Source organism: Hesperophylax consimilis, chromosome 25 (genome assembly GCF_061612785.1).
Source record: "Hesperophylax consimilis isolate HC1 chromosome 25, BYU_Hcon_1.0, whole genome shotgun sequence".
Lineage (NCBI taxonomy): Eukaryota > Metazoa > Arthropoda > Insecta > Trichoptera > Limnephilidae > Hesperophylax > Hesperophylax consimilis.
The window spans coordinates 2,741,953-2,763,497 of NC_142860.1; positions in this window are offsets into that span (position 1 = coordinate 2,741,953).

Genomic DNA, 21,545 nt, shown 5'->3' on the forward strand with positions numbered 1-21,545 from the left:
GTTCGCACGCCGATCGACGAAAGCGACATATAATAAATTATTGTAAAATAAGCTCAACTTTCGTCCAAGCCTTCCAACTTTATCAAAAAACCGAATGATATTACCATATAAACATACTGAGATTAAAAATATGATTAATTTTGAAAGGGCGAAAATTTGTTTACTTCAAATTCAAATATTGATTATATTTATATTTTAAATATATGTTAAGTATGTTTGCCAAATAAAGTTTTTTTTATGTTTCTAAATTTACTAGCACACATGACGATATGAGCTAACATAATAAATAAGAAATGCATTATTAGGCTGCTTATGTCATGGCTGTCAAAGGGAACACGGAACTTAGTTGGTAGCTCCGCAATTAAAATGACCCCCTCTCCTTTTTACGGCGGAGAGGGGGACGCATAACTTTTCAAATATCGCGTCGGGAGCGGTTACGTAAAATAAATTCGGTTAGCGAAGTTCAGAACCACACTTATAGCGCGTTATCTTTTTACGTGTGTCGGGTCTGTATGGGATTGTATGGCGAGCGCTATTGTGCTTTATATTATCTGTTGATGTGAGCTTTGCGTGTGGCAGCAGCTTTAAGGTCGAGTTTGCTTGCGGGATCTTGCCACGTGCAGTACCTACTCGGCAGACGGTGGGTGGTAGGGACAAGAATGGGGATGTTACTAAGCCGAAGTGGGACGGGAAGAAAGGTATATTTCCAGAATTTGTTGTAAATTAATTAATAGCTAAAAATTTGTATCTATAATGTCGATTGATAGCTGAAGATTAAGATTCTTTAAGATAACCTAAATTATGTGATATAAAAAAAACAACTGAGATACAACATAAAACACGAATTTGAGTGCACTCTTCTATTAGTTAAATGGTGTGAATGTGGGCAAGTCCAAAGTTAAGTTGGTCGATGTCGATTATATCGTTGATGGAGAAGGGTTCAAAAGTTTATTTAAAAATTCAATGAACATGTTACAGATTTCCTGGGCACCGTTAGAGTTACGTCCTTCGAAGCAGGGCGTAGGTACAGCAAACATTATTTTAATGATAGAAATTGAAATAATATGATTAGGTATGTTGAGATGGCGCCACTAATCTGAAAAATAAAACATCTTAGATTATTGGAAAATAAAAAATAAAAAGCATATTAAGAAAAACAAAAAAAAATTAACAGAAAGGGGAAAGTATGAACTATTGCATAAGAGTGTAGAAATATGAGAAATATGATGAGTTCGATGGAGGAGTGTACAAATGAATATGAAATTAAGAAAATTGAGAAAATACGTGGAAGGATAATCGAATTGAAAGGAGCAAAGAAACGATGTACCTATGTAAATTAAAATGATTAAATAAATCCCCAAATGAGATAATTTATTATAAAAGACATTTCAACCCGCCGAATAAACGAATCGAATCCGCGAATGGGCTATGGTTGACAACCTACTTTCGGGATTCGAGTTGAGGATTTAAGCAGTGCGTTTTGTTAAATCGAAATCAATTGACAAGAAAGATTATAATTTATTTAGAACATTAATAAAATAATACACAATAACGACTCACCGTAAAGTAAAGCGTATTATTGATTTTGAACAGTCCTGCCGCAGAGAATCGTGGTGAAATGTGTAGCATGTGAGTGGAAAACTGGTGAAGCTGAAAAAAAAACAGAAAACAATTTAAATTCTCTTGAATTTATTTATTTTAATTAGTTTCAATGGCAAAGTTTGTACGTGATGTAGGTATAAAGTATAATATAAGTATAAATTCAAATTTTTCATAGTCCTGCTCAATAAGGGACTTCCTCATAGCAAGACAATTTCCTAATTCAATGGGAAAACGAAGTTAAATTATTATTATATGACACACGATTCTGAGAAATCCGTGGCTACTTTTTTACCAAATTACTTGAGGAGACCGATTATTTTAAACCACTAAGGACACCTTGCGTATCTGTGACCAAATGGTGAAATATTTTTTCATATTCACAATAATTTTCGAAGGAGAGAACACCAAGCTTTCTCTATGCATTAAAAAGATTACCGCATAGTATACACTTAAAAAAGGTTAAATATTTTATTTTATTTATAAAATTTTCGCAGGCTGGCGAAGTGTCGCAAAGCGCAAATGTAAGATCTCGCAGTGCACAGAGTTCCGAGACTGACTGAGTGCAAAGATCGAGCTGTAGCGCTGCGCGGCTGTGTTCGGGCATGTTGCAGTCGTAAGTAAACTGTGTGATTTCGATGCGAGTCGAGAAGGTTCTTTGCGCGCTGCTTATACTGAAGTTTTCGTATGTTCTAGGTAGCACTAGGAATTATTCTAGTAGCTTACCGCTACAGACTCACCAGCATGATTACCTTATCAACCTCGTATAAACAAAAACCTTTCGATGTCTCCTTTCTTTCATAAAGTATGATTAAAAACAATTAATACAATTACCTTTTTAGCAACCTCTCTAACGGTTTCAATGGCTAAAATATTGTTTACTAAACTTGCGGTTTTCTTGCCCTGAAACAATAATATTTTGATAAATAAACAACGGATTGCATAGTTCACATAAAATTATATTATTATTATTCATAAAAGGCATCAAACCTCTTGTTCACATCGATTGCAAACATGTATTACAGTCGTTATGTTGATAGTATTCAATAAAACCTCAGCAATTGAAATAATAAAGTCGTTCCATTGCATTGGTCGTCCTCTCGTTGAATCTACTAATATATTACTGAAAAGAGTGGCCAAAGACGACCCAGCAAGCACTGCATAAATTGCAAGAGAAAAGTATTCGTTGAGTGTGATACAGCAATCACAGATTTTTGTGTAGACTTTCCACAATAAATCTATCTCAACCAATAATAAATCTTTGAAATGATCATTTTTATTTTTCCAATTAGCTACCAAATTTTCGCTCATTTCGTTAATGGAAAGAACATTACGATTTATTAAAATTTTCAGGATTTTTGTGTTTAAAATATCGAGCTCTTGATAAATGAAGTATACAAACAATGAGCAGATGAATTGTGTCATAATAATATTGTAGATAGGAACATGTTTCATAGTAAGAAACGGTATATCTGTAAATGCTGAAACAAATGGATTCATATATATTATAAACCCTATTAAACCGAGGCATTGAATTTGATGCAATGTAATGACAACGATGTAATGCCATTTTGATGTCGAGTAATTTCTATTATACTTTGTTTCTTTAAGAATCTTATCTGCGTCATACAAATACTCAAAAAAAAGTAATAGTTTATGACGTTTTAAATATCTGGATACTATAATGATGCTGAACCAAATTAATCCAAAAAAACTTTGGATATATTCGTTGTAAATGAAGACCATCGGATAATCAGCTTCCAAATATTTCATATCTGCATTAAGAATGAAAAAAAATGAACACATCACTGCTATAACTGAAATTATAGGAAAAACAGAGTAACAGTATATCACAACTGCTTTTGATTTGCCAGGAATAATGATAAAATCAAAAGGAGAAATTCCAGAAAGACGTCCTAAGACAAGAATGGGAGAGACAACATCCACTAAAGAATTTGATTTGGAAAATGATATTTTTTCTTCCATTTCAAGATGCGTATAAATGTTTGGTTCTTTAAAAATGTTATTTTCCTTAAAAATTTTAAATTTTTATCAGTTTATTCAATGATGCACTTTGTTTGGTTAGTTTCGTTTTACTGAGCATACTTATCAAATAGCTCCAGAAGAAAGGTAATTATTTTCTTTCAATTTACGATTCATCATGTGATTACCAATAAAATAAATGGCGTACAAATATTTCTTTACGAAAACCAATTAAAACGTATATTAATTACGTCTAGCAACAATAATAATTGATGCGAGACATAATCAATTAACTTTTATTCAATTGCGTCTACTCTCTGAATTAATTATTAATTGCTAAAAGCTTTTGATCGTCAACGATCATTATTACCAATATTTTATTTAACTTCTAGGTACCAAAGTTGTTCCAAAACACATTTTAAGAACGCGTCCATAACACGTATTCATAAAATGAGCGTTTATCAAAATTTTATTGCGAGATTTTTCAAATCAAAAAATATTTTAGACGCTTTATATCCAGCACTCCTTTTAGGATGTCCTTTCAAATTTAACGTTGAAAAAATTCCGACCAAAACGTTCTTCAGTTTCCCTTTTCTACTATTTTCGGGTTTAGTACATGGAATATATTTGACCAGCGCAGCCATAGTAATAATTACTAAGGATTCTAACCTCACTATAACGAAACGTTCTGGACTCGATGCATTTCGTGAACAAGTGGAAATCTGCACTGGCCTTGCTGCGGTTTTGTTTCTGTTGTTAGATACCTTTGTGAATAGATTTGATCTAGCAAAAGCATTCGATAATCTATTTGAAGTCGATGTTATCTTTGAGGCAGTTGGTCGAAGGCGTCGTTATGATCATCTGAGATTCCGTGTTACCATTTTAGTAGTACTTTTTTATTTACTCCATTTTTTTTCTAACCATGTCGGAGAGTTTCTCAGAGCTGATGTTTCTAATTATTCTTTTAAGCCCTTGGTAATGGTCTTGCATTTTCCAACATACTTAATTGGCGTTATTATTACCTTATTCTCTGCGTTTGTCTATATGATCTCCCTCGACTTGCTGATTCTGAATAGAGAATTCGAAAAAATATGCTTTGCAAAAGAACCAATTAGTCACTACTATGCCACAACAGATATCATTGGAACCATAAAAAAATCTTCAGGATCTAAAAAAAATCTTCCCAAAAGCTTATTGCCTGAGAAGATTTCGGTGCTTTGGCAAGCCTACACGAAAATTTGCCACACTTCTCTTTTGGTTAACCACTATTTCTCTCGTAAAATTATGGTTACGATAGCTCTGTCATTTTTGAGTGCACTGTTCAACCTGTTTTTCTTTTTAACCGAGTTGATTCATTTGCTTCGTAATACCGCAACGGATGTTCCAATTTTAATTTATTTTACCACGAGGTGCCTGGTCCATGGAGTTAATTTAATAATAGTCATATCTTCTTGTGAGGCGTGTGAAGAATTGGTAAATAAAAAGAAGTATATTTTTTTTAAAATATTTGAAGTAATTCATTTTGAATAGCGTACAGTTTCTAATTAAGATATACGGGTTGTTATTGTTGTTTTAGGCAAGGAAAACGGCTCGTATCATAAATAATATGATGGTGCATGAGAAAGATACTGCATTATCAGATAAGGTAAACCAAGGGATACAATAGACGGAAAGTAAATAAATTAGTTTTATTAATTTGAAGACAAAATTGGTGATTTAAAAAAATAAATTATTTCAGCTCCACTTCTTTTCCACCCATATGCTTCATGTCCAGCCCAAGTTCACAGCTGCTGGCCTCTTTGATATCAACAATAATCTCTATTTTACTGTAAGTTTCACTTTATTTATAATAGAAGATTGTATAGTATAATAGAAGAGGTTATCGCCACACGCCCATCACTGCTCTAAGCTAAATAGATCAAAGATCTGAAAACTTACAAGGAAGGGTTATATTGTCATTAGGCAGGGGTCTGCAGACTTTCAAGTGAGAAGAGCCAATTTGTCTATGAAATATGATAACAAATGTATCAGAGAATCATATATAATTCCATATGTGCATATATGATATGGGCCGCAAGTCTTCGAAAATAGCCACATGCGGATGTACCCCACAAGGGAGGAATGGTCATGGTTTCAGGTCCAACCTCCAAATAGTTACTAGTCTGGTTCACAGATTGGTCCAAGATGGAGGAAAGAACGTTGGCCGGGGTATGTCCGTCTGATCCAAAAAGGAACTCATTATAATTTTTTAATTTTCTTTTATTAAAAAATATTGTATTCAATTTCCAAAAAACAATTTATTTATAAACTAGATCTGCTTTGTAATGATTATTACGCGTGATAGCTGTTTCGCTTTATGAAGGCATTATCAAACTGTGGTGAGGTCACTTACAAACGATAGTATGTAAATGACTATTAATGGTTATGGAATGCAGGGCTATTCTTGAAGAACTCACAACCTTCAATAAAATAATCCTAATCCGGGTACCGAGATATAAAAGTATAAGAGGATAACAAGCGGGCTGATAGAAATAAGCGATATGAGGAAATGAGCAGAAACACCACCTGCGGTATCAGTCGCCAGTAAAAGTAGCAGTTTTCCCACACAACACTACATATTGAAAGGCGGGTAAAATCCATAATGACGCAAAACAATTACTCATAAATCGACAAACTAAGCAACTACTTAATATGGACAGAAACTCACTGAAGGAACTGGTAGGACTACTAACGGGACATTGTCATCTCAGGAGACACATGCAGTTGTTGGCAGTAGAAAACACCATTGAATTCAGGAAATGTGAATAGGATGAGGAGATTCCATTTCGCCCATGGTGCCAGTATCCCGCCTTGATGGGAACAAGGTTCAGATTCCTGGGAATACACATTGTGAAACCAGAAGACATAAATAAATATCTGATGATAATCCGAATATCTAATGTTGGTGCCATAGAAACTATCACTGATATTATCACAAAAAATTTAGACAGTGGAGAATAAACATTGCCAATATTCATAGATTTACAAAATACTTTTGTAAAATTGGTATTTCAAATACAATTCTAAATTTAATGTTATATGACGGAGTGTAAACAGAGCATTCAAATTAACAAGAGAAAAGATAAACTTCTCATAACCAACCGTGGAGTACCACGAGGAAGCGTACTAGGACCGATGTTATTTCTAATATATATCAATTATAACTGTAACCTAGGAACGAGGGGAAAAATCATTAATTTTCCTGACGATGCAGTAATTTTATTTAAAGAAAGAGATTGGATAAGTACCTACAAATAAGTAAATCAGCCGAAGACAGCCGTATTTTCAAATTACATACAAGCGCCCTTGAGGTGATTTTTCATAAAAACGGCGCTCTACAAATTATCCAATTATTATTATTATTTTTTTTATACATGCGGGAATCTACTAGAAAAATAGAATCTTTATTTTTTGGAGTAGTATATTTTATTTAGCTACAAAATTTCACATTTATATCTAATATATACTCCCGGTTTGAGTACATCTTTTGGAGAGAAATATTAAATTCTATGCTACTAAATTATAGAATGCATAAATAAATCAAACAAAAACAATAACGGAAATGAATATATTTAAAACATGGCTGAGAGAACGAAATGGTATTCAACATTCAAACATTATAAAGACCATGTAAAGACAACACGAAACTAAATATAAACGTTTAAAAAATACAGGCCACCTCAAAACAGAAACCCTAGTGAGGGGGACTCACTAAAAAATCGAATTTATACTTGTACTGTACTTTATACTTACTTCATGTACAAACTTTGGGATTGAAACTAATTTTAAAAAATCTTGGGGAACTTACAAGTACTATTAAAGGAAAGAGGTGAAATGGGATATTGCAGAATGGGCTCATGGCCATGTTGCTCAAGGGAACTATACACGCAAACCGTCTCCGCTTTAGTTCTTCCTTTTATAAAATGTGCTTAGTCAAGTTATAAAAACACGTAAAAGACAAAATGTGAATCGATAATTTTATTAGAGCTTATTTGATCTATACTAATGCTATGTTAAGTTATAAAAAAACGCCAAGGACAAAGTGTGAATACGTTATTTCGTTAGAGCTTATTTGACTTTTACTAATATTAAGTTATGTTATAAAACACGCCAAGGATAAAATGTGAATCCATAAATTCATTAGAGGTTATTTTGATATACTTTTATGCTGGGTCAAGTTGTAAAAACACGCAAAGGACAAAATGCTGACCCATTATTTTCATTAAAGCTTATTATTTTTGGTTACCCGTTCTCCCTTTCCCAGACTTAATTATCTTATTGTCTCCTTCCACAAGTCATAACAATTACATCGTTTTAATATGCTGTTAGGAAACCAATCATCTGACACCAGTAGGTACCTCCCTACTATTGATTTTCTTGATGGCTTTTTCGAGAATGGTGTTTTGTTTGGTTTATAGAACTAACCATTCATAAAACAATATAATTATATTTCAAAAAAAGAAAAATTATTTTCTTGATTGATCCGAAATGAACTCGAAACAAGACGGATTATTTTTTTCAGTATAATAATAGTAGTGTTTATTTTTTCAGATGGGTGGCGCGGTTACAACTTATATGATCATCCTTGTGCAATTTTCCCAATAGCCCATTGAGGTTGCTTTTATTTTAAAAATACTTCTTCAGATTGTTTTATTAAGATATTTTAAATACATTAAACTTTACTAATTAATCACTAAAAATATTAGAGTCACATCGGTGTATTTCATAAATTTTAATGTTTCACGTGAATTTTTAGTGGGCTTAGAATGTTTGTAATCAATCAATTAATAAAAACAAGATGGTTTACCTCTTTTGAATTTCAATGTCTATTCAAGTGATTAAAATAATATCATTTCAGTAAGTGATGAAATTCCGAAGGTATCGCTTTTTATCGTCATCGGAGGTTTGAAAGTTTGTTGTGTTTATTCCTTCCAGTATTTAATCTACTCTTCAACGAAAGTCGGATAACTTCATCAAGCTTTTGTTCATCCGTGGTTTCTGAGCAAAAACCCGTTCGATGATACGGAATAGAATTTCAAGCGTGATGAGAAAAAAAATTATCGATAAGTATTTTGTTGCCAACAATCTGATGGAGGCAATAGGTCCTATAACATGGATGACCCGGTACTTGGGAGTTATACCCTTTAACTACTACGTTGATAAATACGAGAGAAAAACAATTCTTACTCCTCTGAGTTTAATTTACATCATATCCACGAAACTCTGGTACTTAACTAGTGTCGTGATATACATTGCCTATGAAAAATCAAAAGACAACGTCGAATCTCAGAACAGTCTTTTCTATTTTACGGAATTGCTGTTTACGTATATTGGAGTTATCTCAGTCGGGTTTCTTTCTATCGACACTTTTATCAACAAGGGAGATGTATCTAAGATCTTTGGTGTCTTGTCCGATATTGACGAAGTATACATAACTATAGGACGCCCGAAAAAGGATTACAGTTGTCTACGCTTCAAGTTTTTTCTTGCAGTTCTCATGTTTACTTTCATCCACGTGCTTGGTATCGATCTTGAAGCCTGTGTTGAATACTCTTTCACTCTTTGGGATTTCTTCATTGTGTTTCCAGCAAAATACGTCCTCACATTTCAAATGTCTTACACGATATTTGTGTATTGTTCGCTAGTCTATATCATATGTCTAAATATAAAAATTTTGAATGAAGAAATATTCAAGCTTCAACACACAAAAGACACAGCAATTTTAAATAACATAACTTCGAAAGACACCGTCGATATTTGGAATATAGACAAAGCCTGGCAGCCTAGGAATGCTGCAGTATTGAAAAATATAATATTACTTTGGAAAGCTTATATTAATATTTGCAACTGTTGCTACATCGTGAACCATTATTTTTCCAAGAAGATTCTTGTTATCATAGCGATGACGTTTTTGAATATCCTTTTCAACACGTTTTTCATATTAAGTTATATTTTTAAACTATTGGCTAAAAGTGAGGCCACAGAGGAAGGGAATTTAATCTTCATAGCGTCACAAGGATTTTTCCACACCAGCAACTTGATCATTTTGATTTATGGGTGTAATCTTTGCGAAAAGTTGGTAAGTTAACAAATTTAAGTTAAGAAATCTATTGTTATTATATCTCACCTTCATTGGATGAAAGTTAAGATACATAAAGAGCTGTATTGTGGAATCAGGAGACATCGCCAAATATCCGATGAAAACCCATGAAGACTTTTAAAGCGGCCTAACTAGTCAAAGGAATAACGTGGAACCTAGGATACAGCATTTATCACTATTGATCCAAGTGCTGTCAAGAGCTATGCAAACAGTCTCGGGCAATTACCATAGTTTTTGTTTTAAGATTTAACAGCATAGACAAAATCAACACGAACCCTTTTTTTCAATTTTTTGTTGTTTTTTTTATAGTCAAAGAAGTCGATTATACTCATTAACAATTTGATGGTCACGGAGACGGACATAACTATTTCTGAAAAGGTGAGGGTATCGTAAAAAAATATTTTTTAAGGCTTGTTTTTATGTTGTGTTCCAACGTTTTTGTTATTTTTTCTTCTTTAAGATTTATTATGTTTTTGTTGATGTTTATCATGTTTTCTCATAAATTTTGAACTTTGTTGGCCGTTAAACATTTAAAAAAAATTATTGCATTTGAGTACCTACACAATTTGTTTAAGACAAAACGTTTAGATCTCTTAACATATTTTAAACTTTGGAATATTTGTTAATTCTCAAAATTATTCTCATGGCAATGTTTGGCTCCGTTTACAAACCATTCGCTTAATCTTCTTTCGAATTCTCAGATTAACTCTTATTAGGCCTATGTTTTTTGTACTTGATAGTTTTTCCGTCAGCCCATCGTACTCTTTGAGACCTGCATAAACATCTAATGTGTGACTCTCAATTAGGTTTTAGAGATCACGTTATTTTCTATTGTGGATTATCTGCGTTACATCATACTGAACTTTCAAGGGTTCAACTAAATGTTTAATTTTGAACTTTTGTAGCTCCTGCATTTTTCTAACCACATGCTTCACGTAACTCCATATTTTACAGCGGCTGGATTGTTTTCCATCAACAACAATCTTCATTTCACGGTAAGTTAATTGTTTACTTTCTTCTCATTTTTGTCTATTGTTGGATTAGTGACATCCTAGCCTTCATTTCACGGTTAGTTATTTATTTAATTTTTTCTCATTTTTGTCTATTGTTTAATTAGTTACATCCTAGCCTTCATTTAACGGTTAGTTATTTATTTACTTTCTTCTCATTTTGTCTATTGTTGAATTAGTGACATCCTAGCTTTCATTTCACGGTTAGTTATTTATTTAATTTCTTCTTGTTTTTGTCTATTGTTAAATTAGTGACATCCTAGCCTTTATTTCACGGTTAGTTATTTATTTACTTTCTTCTCATTTTTGTCTATTGTTGAATTAGTGATATCAAAGCCTTTATTAGGTTCTTAGAGGATCTATAAGAGAGCAATTTTTTTTGCCTGTTTTGGTATGTATTCGGGATCTAGGCAAGCTCGGGAAATTTTCTACGAATGCTCGGCTCGGAACCTTGGCACAATAAATAAGCCACATCAACATGAGCGATATTATTATTTCATAATTTTTAGTCAAAGCTATTAGAGAAATTAAAAATGCAACTGATTTAAACATGACATTTTTTTAGATCGGTGGTGCCATTACAACTTACATGATCATCTTGATTCAGTTCTCCATCAAACCTCCAGGCCCCACTGCTTCCGCACAAAGCAAAAATTAATTTCCAAAACAACTACTAAAACCAATATATTAATAAGACAGCATTGAAATTCGTAAACATTTTACGATGAATACTTTAATTATAATTTGTGCAAAACTGACATTTAATTGAGTGGGAACGGTGTGATTTTGCTGTCATTGTTTTTAGAATGGAGTTGATTTTTTTAGAATTAAGCAAATGCGTAAGAGGTGAGATTAGTACCTAATTATTAATTTATATGTATTTTTTAAAATTACAATTTTTTTGTGATTTTATTAACAACCATACGAGGCTCATTTTGTGTTATGGTAGTCGTACATGATTTATATTAAGACCTAGGAAAATAATATTTCGAAGAAATAAATAATAAAACATATGGAAAAAAATTGTTATCGAAAAAAACACACAGAAAAAAATAATAACACACAAATAAACGAAAACTGAATGATAGAAAATAGAAAGAAAACTCAAAACATTACAAAGCAAGAATAAAAAAAATAATATAAAATGATACCAACTATTTTATATAAAACAATTTTTTACGCAGGTTAATTATGGTAGGTACCATACTAGAATGGAACATTGTCATATCTGAATTTAGTGATATGAAAAAAAAAAAATATATATATATATATATATATATATATATATATATATATATATATATATATAAATATATATATATATTAATTTGTTTATGCATAAAAAACTGTTAAGTTATCTTGGTAATAGTAATAGTTAATATAATATAATTGTAAAAGTAGTAGTTGCTAGTCAAAAGTAGCGCTGCTAATAGTCCATAGTAGAGAGCTGATACCAACCCTGACGAATGATCCTGATAGTGGGGCATGGAAATAACTGAGGAAGGATCTAAGAGGTTTGGTTGGTTAGGAAATGTTAAGCGGATGGATGGAGATTTTTGGTTGGTTGGGAGATGTTGAGCGAATTGATGGAGATGTTTGGTTGGTTGGGAGATGTTGAGCGGATGGATTAACAATGGGGGTATCATGAGAATATGTGTGGGGTAAGTGAATGTAAAAAATCGTGGAAGTCATTGAAATCAAATTGAGTAGGTACATTTTTATGTGTTGAGAGTTTAAAAATGAGAAGAGTATGTAAAATAACTGTTGTCATTGTATTATAATCTCTTAAAAGTACTAATGTTTAAAATTACTAAACTTTTCACAAATATGGTTACTAAGTTATTTTAACCTTTATTATTCTTTTTACGATTCTGCTAAAATAAATAATTCAACACTCCTCACACACCAACACCAAACCAATTAATTACAATATACACCAGCACAAAATCAATCAATTATCTTCCCCTGTCTGTATACTCCGTTTTAAAATCGATGCACACTCTTCGTTGAACTCCCTTTTAAATTCTCATTCCCGTGTAAAAATGATTTCCTTTCAATTGTATAATATTGACTTTTCCTTTAGTTTTATTAACTCATTGGAAATTACAGATATTATTATTATTATGTAATTTATTATCATCTAAATAAAAATAAATTAAACCTTCCAAATAATGAATAGCTTTACTCAATGATAATTTTACTTTCAATTAGTAAATTAACCCGGATATGCCCGAATCTTCAGGGTTAGTATATTTAGAGTTCAAAAAAAATCTGTCTGTGACGAAATGTGTGTTTTTTTTTAACTGAATGGTTATAATTAGTTTAGTTATAATATCGTTGTAATTCAATTGATTTGTAAACATTGCTTATTACAAATTAAATAAAGTAAAGTATAATTTATTTTTTAATGTTGTTTTCTGTTCATTATATCTGTTTTCGGCATTTACAAGTCTGTAAAGATTGAACTCAAGAAAACTGAAACGTTGATTTTTACGTATTACGTATTGATTATTAGTTGATAGATCATCTTACTATTCATCAATATTAATAATAGTTATTAATTTCGAATGTGAATTTCTAATCTAAAATTATGTTAAAATAAACATTATCAAATACAGTAATAAATATATAAAAATACAATAAAAATAATTATTTTTGACCGGTCGGTTGCCGAGTTGACATCGCGTTTGGGTCACACCCAGGCGTAGTGTGTTCAATTCCTCGGCTGGCTAAGTCCTCCATCACAACACAAACAACATTTTCAGCTTACTGTGGTGGTAGTAGGAGATTTTCAAATATTGTCAGGTTATTCGTATCCTGGGAAAGTTTGACTTTCTTAAAAAAAAAAAAAAAATTGTTTGATATTGATGAACCTGCACCTCTAATTTTTACTTATCTTCACTCTGTAAACTTTCAGTTTAAAACTTTGCATTGTTAATTTTCACTTTAAGCTTTCACTTAGCTTTGAAAATTATCACTTTATAACTTAACTTTAAAAAAAATCATTGTATAACTTTACACAATAATGTACATGTCTACTAATATATGCATGTCTAACTTTATTCACTTAATTTCACTTTAAAACTTAACTTGAAATTGAAAGGTTGGGTAAGGTTAGGTTAGGTTAACATCGCTTTGAAAATTTTCTCTTCATAATTTTACTTTCATATTATTATACAAGGTTTCTTCTAATAATAATAATAATTGGATGACTTGTATAGCGCCGTTTTTGTGCAAAATCACCTCAAGGGCGCTGTACAAACTTATAATCTATGTTCTTACTTAACTACTTATGGAGAAAATATACAGTACAATACTTACCTGGTAGGTCACTTGAGATTAACACTATTAACATTATCGAATTGTTTATTGGCGGAATTTAGATACAGGATTTAGGACTTTATTGAAAAATTGAATACAACTGGACTTTCTCTTAGGAATGGTATATTTAATTTAAGGGTACGACAGCTCAAAAAGGTAAGTTTTCAGTTTAGATCTGAATTCTGTTGGACTTGTTATGGATCTTAGTTCCGGAGGGAGTTTATTCCAAGCCTTCGGCCCAGATACTCCGAAAGCGCGATCACCAAACTTAGTATTTGGCTTGCGCTTAGGTTCTATCAGTCTGCCTACAGCTGATGATGTTGCTGATCTAAGCGTTGACTGCCTCAGACCAGTGTTTTCCGGGACGCATAGTTCAGAGATGTAGGGTGGGGCCATTTAATTGATGGATTTAAACACCACCCAGCACAGTTTGTACTGGATTCTTTCAGGGCACTTGAGCCAGCGAAGGTTACGAAGGTGTTCTGAAATGTGTGAATATTTTGAAACCCCGGTTATGAGCCGTGCTGCTGCATTAAACACTGATTGAAGTTTGTCAATTTGATATTTTGGAAGGCTGGCATAAATGCCGTTGCAGTAATCGAGACGTGAGACTACGTAAGAGTTGACAAGTAGTTTTGTTGCTTCTGTAGGAAGGTTTCTTCGGACAGACTTGAGTTGTCTTAGGTGAAAAAAACCGGTGCTTACAGTCCTATTTATTTGACTTTTAAACGAAAAGTCTGAATCTAAATTGACACCGAGAAGTTTAACTGTTGTTTTTGGGATGATATCGCTGCCGGAAATAGTAATAGGTGAATTGTCTATGAAATTTTGACGTTTGTTTGTGGCTGCCCAGAGAAACTCAGTCTTAGATGGATTGAGTTTCAGCTTGTTTGAAGACATCCAACGAGTTATTGCTTCTAGACATTCAGTTATACGGATCTTGAGACTATTGATTTCATTTGGAGCACAGTAAAAATAAACTTGCTGATCGTCAGCGTAGCAGTGAGACAAGAGATCAAATGACTCGATTATTTTGGCGACATCATTTGTAAAAAGGATGAAGAGGAGTGGACCCAAAACGGATCCCTGGGGTACCCCTGAAGAAAGTGTTGCGAAGTTGGAGAGTTTATTTCCAACCCTCACGGCTTGTAAGCGATTGGATAAATAGGATACCAGCCAATTTTTTATGTCGGATTTCAAACCAAATGTTTCCTCTAATCTCCTTATGAGGAATTCATGATCAATCGTGTCAAACGCTGCACTCATGTCTAGGAGTGATATAAGTGATAACTTACCTGACTCTACGGCAAGAGTTATGTCTGATAGCATACGAAGTAGTCCGGTTTCAGTTGAGTGGAACTTTCTGTACGCAGATTGACGTTTTGTGAATAATTTATTTGAATTCAAGTGACTGGTTATTTGTGCGGCAGCAATTTTCTCCAGGATTTTTGAAATAAATGGTAGATTTGAAACGGGTCGATAATTACCTAAGTTATCGGCGTCTAGTTAGTCTATAAACGTTTTATAATGAGAGTGTGTGTAATTTGTAGGCCATCTGCAATTTTTCTTTCTCTATTCTCTTTTTATCTTATATATTTTATAAATTTAACCATTCATGCTTATAGAAAATTAAATAACAAATGCACTTGCTAATAGACAACAAGTCGATTCTATATATACTGATTTCAGCAAAGCGTTTGATAAGGTTTGCCATAAAATTATTGTTAGCAAACTGGCGAAAATTGGCATAACCGGTAACGTACTATCCTGGTTTAAGAATTATCTGTCTAATCGAGAGCTTACTGTCTGCATTAAAGGTCAACTGTCCTACACTTTTACAGCTACAAGCGGCGTACCCCAGGGATCACATCTAGGACCCATTCTTTTCAACATATTTGTAAATGACGTTACAAATGTATTTAAACGTGTCATTATTTTGATTTTCGCAGATGATATGAAAATTTACCGAATTATTGACAATATTAATGACTGCTTATTATTACAATCAAATCTCATTAGCTTTTCTGATTGGTGTATCCTAAATAAATTAACCCTCAATGTAAAAAAGTGTCAAGTCGTGAAATTTTATAGGAAGAAAAACCCATTGATTTTCACATACTGTATGAATAATCAAGCCTTAGTGTCTGTACCCGAAATAAAAGACCTGGGGATAATATTTGACACCAAATTAACATTTATCTCCCACATTAACAATATAACCACTAAAGCGATGCAAATGTTGGGTTTCATATTAAGAACTTCAAAAGATTTCAAAAATTTAAAAACTTTAAAAATATTGTATTCATCCATTGTCAGAAGCCATTTAGAATTCAACTCAACCATTTGGAATCCATTTTACAATATTCATGAAAAATCTATCGAGTGAATCCAACATAAATTTTTACGTAACATAAATTATAGATTAGGTATTCCTATTGAAAACATAAACTACACCTCACTGTTGAAAGTCATGGGCCTTGCCACATTAAAAGAAAGAAGAATATGTTCTGATCTCTTTTTTCTTTATAAAATTGTTAATAACATGTTTGACTCCCCTGAACTCCTTAGGTTGATCTACTTTCATGTGCCTAGTAGAACGGTTCGTCCGAAATCGGTAGAGTGAAAATAAAACTATAGTGGTCAAAAACAAATTTATGTGTTTTTATTGTATATTATAAAATTTTTTGAAAACCAATAACGGTACTTAAACCGACAATAAATGAACACATCAGCAATATTTGACCGCATCAGTTATTTCAGGGTTAACACAAATTGTGAGTAGAAATACCTCAAACTAAAGAATTGGTGCTTCGGTTGTGGCATTACTAAAAACACATTTTGTACGGCAACATAACTTTAATTTCCTGAATAGGTTTAAGTTTCACAACTTTATAGTATTAATTTATTCAAAGTGCACAATATTCTTTTCGTAATTAATTCATTATTGTGACAAAATCACGAAAAAGAGTGAAACATGGTGAATGCAATCAAAAAGTTTTTTGATGGATTTTTTCAATCTTATTCAGTTTTTGAAGCAATGTCGCCTGTAATGAGACTAGGACGACTCTCTAATATAACACCTTTCAAATATTGCTCAGTTTCCGGGAAACCTAAGACGGTTTTAATCAAGATGCCATTAATTTTAAGTTTTATATTTGAAGGACTTTTCTTAATCTGTTCTTACTTTGTCATGGTGAAAGGCTGGTATTTGTCAGCAAGGGATATTAACGCTCCAAATACATATTTAACGAAAAGTTTGAGGTTTATTTAAGTTTCGTTGCATTGCATTGCATCCTTGTGAACAGATACATAAAGATTGACAATTGGGCAATAAATATAAATCTAAATATTGAAGACAATATTAGTGATTCTTAAACGCAAATCTGAAACAGAAAAATCAGAAAAGGAAACGGTCACATCTGGGACTCGAACCCAGGACCCTTGTCTTTCCGGGACAATGCTCTACCAACTGCGCTAATGGGACCCTATCCTATTCGGTCACTTTTAACTGTATCATACTTCGAATAAGAACTACCAACGTTGTCTTCATTTTTTGGTAGAGCATTGTCCCGGAAAGACAAGGGTCCTGGGTTCGAGTCCCAGATGTGACCGTTTCCTTTTCTGATTTTTCTGTTTCAGATTTGCGTTTAAGAATCACTAATATTGTCTTCAATATTTAAATATTATAATTTGAGGTTTTACTCAATAAGTTATTCCGAAAAATAATAAATATAAATCTTCTCCAAGCAATCGATTATTTGTTTGAAAGCCTAGGAGCAAAGCGGGATTACAATCAATTAAATAAATCACTTTCGTATCAAGTTGCTTCTCATCAGGTTTTTTGCACAGCTTACTTGATTTGTACGATCTACGTTACACCTCTTTTTAAAGGGATAAAGCACTTCGCATTAGCGTATGTTAAGTACGGAGCAACTTTCCATGTTCTCGCAACAAGATTCAACATTTCTTCGTACATATATCTCGTTGTGTTTAATCTGCGGTCTTTGAATGAAGAAATATCAAAAACTAAAAAGATTGCAGTTGGAACTGAAGACATGGCGGTTAGTTTCGTTGAAGAATTATCGCAGAACGACAAGATTCAGACAAGAAATAGCGAGGTTAATGATAAATTAGATCTCATTTGGAAGGCTTATGCCAAAATCTGCGACTCCAGCAGTATTTTTGACAGTAGTTACTGTATTCAAACGTTTGCTATAATTTGTTGGTCGTTTGTATCTGCTTTGTTAAATATATGTTTATATTCCACAGTGTTGGAAACTAACGAGGGTCAGCCCCATTCACAAAGCTGATGAAAAGACTGACGTCAGAAATTATAGACCAGTTGCAATACTGTCAACAATTCCAAAAATTTTTGAAATGATTATCTGTGATAAAATCAGTCCACAAATCACGCCTTTCTTAAGAGGTAATCAACATGGCTTCTTACCGAAGAAATCAACGGAAACCAACTTACTCTCTTTTTCTCGACGGGTAGCACAAGGCCTAGACTGTAGGCATCAGACGGACGTAATCTACACGGACTTTGCAAAGGCATTTGACCGAGTAGATCACGATATTCTTATAAAAAAGATGCATAAAATAGGTTTTAATCAACCCTTACTGACATTTTTTGCGTCATATTTAAAAGATAGAAGTCAGTATGTAAATATAAATGGATACGACTCCCATAAGTTCGCAGCTCTGTCAAGAATTCCTCAAGGATCGAATCTCGGTCCCATGTTATTCCTTATTCTGATAGATGACATTCAGGATTGCATACGTCACAGCTCATGTCTACTATTCGCGGATGACATGAAACTGATGAAGGAAATCGAATCAGATTATGATTATTCGAAACTGCAGGCCGACCTCGATTCAATCATGATATGGTCGGTAGAAAATAAACTTAACTTCAATATTAAAAAATGCGTTGTTATGACTTATAGTCGTTCACAAAATCCGCTATTCTGCCAGTATAGAATGAATGGTGAAATACTTACACGCGTAAACATCATCAAGGACCTTGGGGTGATCTTTGATCCCAAGCTGACATTTTCAAACCACATAGTCCAGCTTACCTCGGCTTGCTCCAAAACTCTTGGTTTTGTAATTAGAACTTGCAAACAATTCAATAACATAGAAGCAATGACCGCCATGTTCAACGGAGTGGTCAGAAGCAAGCTGGAGTACGCCAGTACTGTCTGGATACCTTATCAACATAAATACATAAATATGATTGAACAAATTCAAAAGAAATTCCTAAGGTATGTTTACATGCGATCATACGGAATATATCCGAAATTCATGCATCACGTGGAACTGCTAAAGGAGACAAATCACCAAAGCCTGGAGACTAGGCGTAATGCCGGACTCATGGTATTTGAATTAAAGTTACTAAAAAACCTTATCGATTGCCCATATCTCCTGTCATGCTGTGGCTTATTCGTTCCTGATAAATACTGTCGAAATCGTAGCCACGACCTATTCTGTATACCGCAGGGTCGGACAGATGTCATTGCCCAACATAGCATGACAAGAGGTATGACCTTGCTAAATGCCCTATCAGCGGATATAGATGTGTTTAATATCACTATACCATGTTTTAAAAAAAATATGTACATGTATTGTTAGTTACAATAAAATTGTACCATAATTGGACTTACCTGTCTGTCGTACAATAAAAAAATAAAATAAATATATTCTACGTGATGATTTCTTTGCTCCAATCGCTTGATGGAAATGAAACGCATTTTGAATTATTGATGTTGGCTGTAGCTCAATGCTGGGTGAATGTTTTCAACTTTGTGTGGATGATACAAGGATGCGAGCAATGCGAGATAGAGGTAAATTTATTTCAATTTTACAATCACATTTCACAATATAAATACATGTAAGAGTATATAAAATGGATATAACATTGGAAGATAATTGCATTTTGATGGTGGGTGCTGCCGCCCTTGTAACCATTAATTGGATAACCAACACCTCTGGCATAGCTCACTCCGTGATTCATGAAGTTTTGTGAGTTAGCGGGGGTGCCCGGGTCCATGGGTTGAGGTTAGTCTAGGTCTTGGCGGTGAATGCGTCTGCCGGGCCAGCTGGGGAGACGCCAAAAAAACCTCCACACAGAATCACCAAAGATGATATAGGCCCTCAGGGAAACTATTTTCTTCAGGGCCTACTGTATAAATTTTTTTTTTTAATTCCAGGCTAGAGGAAGTGCCAGACAAATAAACAACATGATGGCAATTGAAAAAGATGCAGAAATTGCTAAGAAGGTAACACTGTACTTTGTACTCAAATCCATTCTTGCTTAAAAATATATAAAGATTCAATCGTGCAAAATTTGACTCCTTATCTTGTTGGCTTGACGTTTCGGGCAGCTGTGGAATATTCATCATCAGGATAGATGATTGATTATGGTTAAAAAATGTTAATTTGGTTATCATGTCTAGAAAAATGTTTCAGCTCCACCAAATGTCAGCATACATGTTACACAATGCCCCCAAGTTCACAGCTGCTGGTTTATTTCCTATCAACAACACCCTACACTTCACTGTAAGTTTTAGAGTTCTCTCCTTCTTTTACGTAAGTTAAAACTAGAATCCAACTATTCGGAGCTAGTCTTTTTCTGTAGTTTGGTGGTGGGGGTCAGAGGGTGACATCTAGGTGTATGAGCCAGTCTAGGGCCTGAGGCGTCGCCCTGTGGACCTCACCAGTCCCTTCGGGGAATTAATGTGGCGAGCATTCATTGACCACATGTTGCACCGCATTAACACATCGTCGAATCTTTAAGGCTCCACCTATGTATCATGTGGGCACAATGGCTGTGGGAGCACCATCTCCTATTGATGGCGGACCAGAGTTTAAGCGGAAGTTTTGAAGGCAACAAAGTGTATTAAATATGTCTCATCATGGTTAAAAAGTAAAAGACTCTTCTTAAACTATAATAAAACATTTTACTGAACCCTTTACAAAAGTAGTAAAAACAAACCCCCACTAACCTTAAAATTAGAATACATAATGTCAACTGTAATCAAGAAATATGCTCATCTTGCTTTGAACTTAGAAAAGTTGAAAAGATCAAATATTTGGGTATATATATTGATACAAAATTAAATTGACAGTCACAAATTAATAATAACGTCTGTAAATTAAGATATCTTACATATAAATTTTAAAGACTAAAAGAATTGCTCAATATTGAAAACTTGAAAATTACTTTTTTTTTTGGTGCAATCTTCACTCTTATACGGAATAATAGGATGGAGCGGTGCGCTTCATGCACATATAAAACCTTTACAAATAACTCAAAATTGTATTATCAAAGTTATGGCTTTTCAATACAGCAGTTGAATTTTTTTTTAAATTTAATTAGTATCACTTTATGTTTCTTATAAACTATTCACCTTATATTACACTAAACACTTATAACTTCACTATACACTGTTGTAAATACTTTTTATACAAACCGCTTAGACAAATTGTTCTAC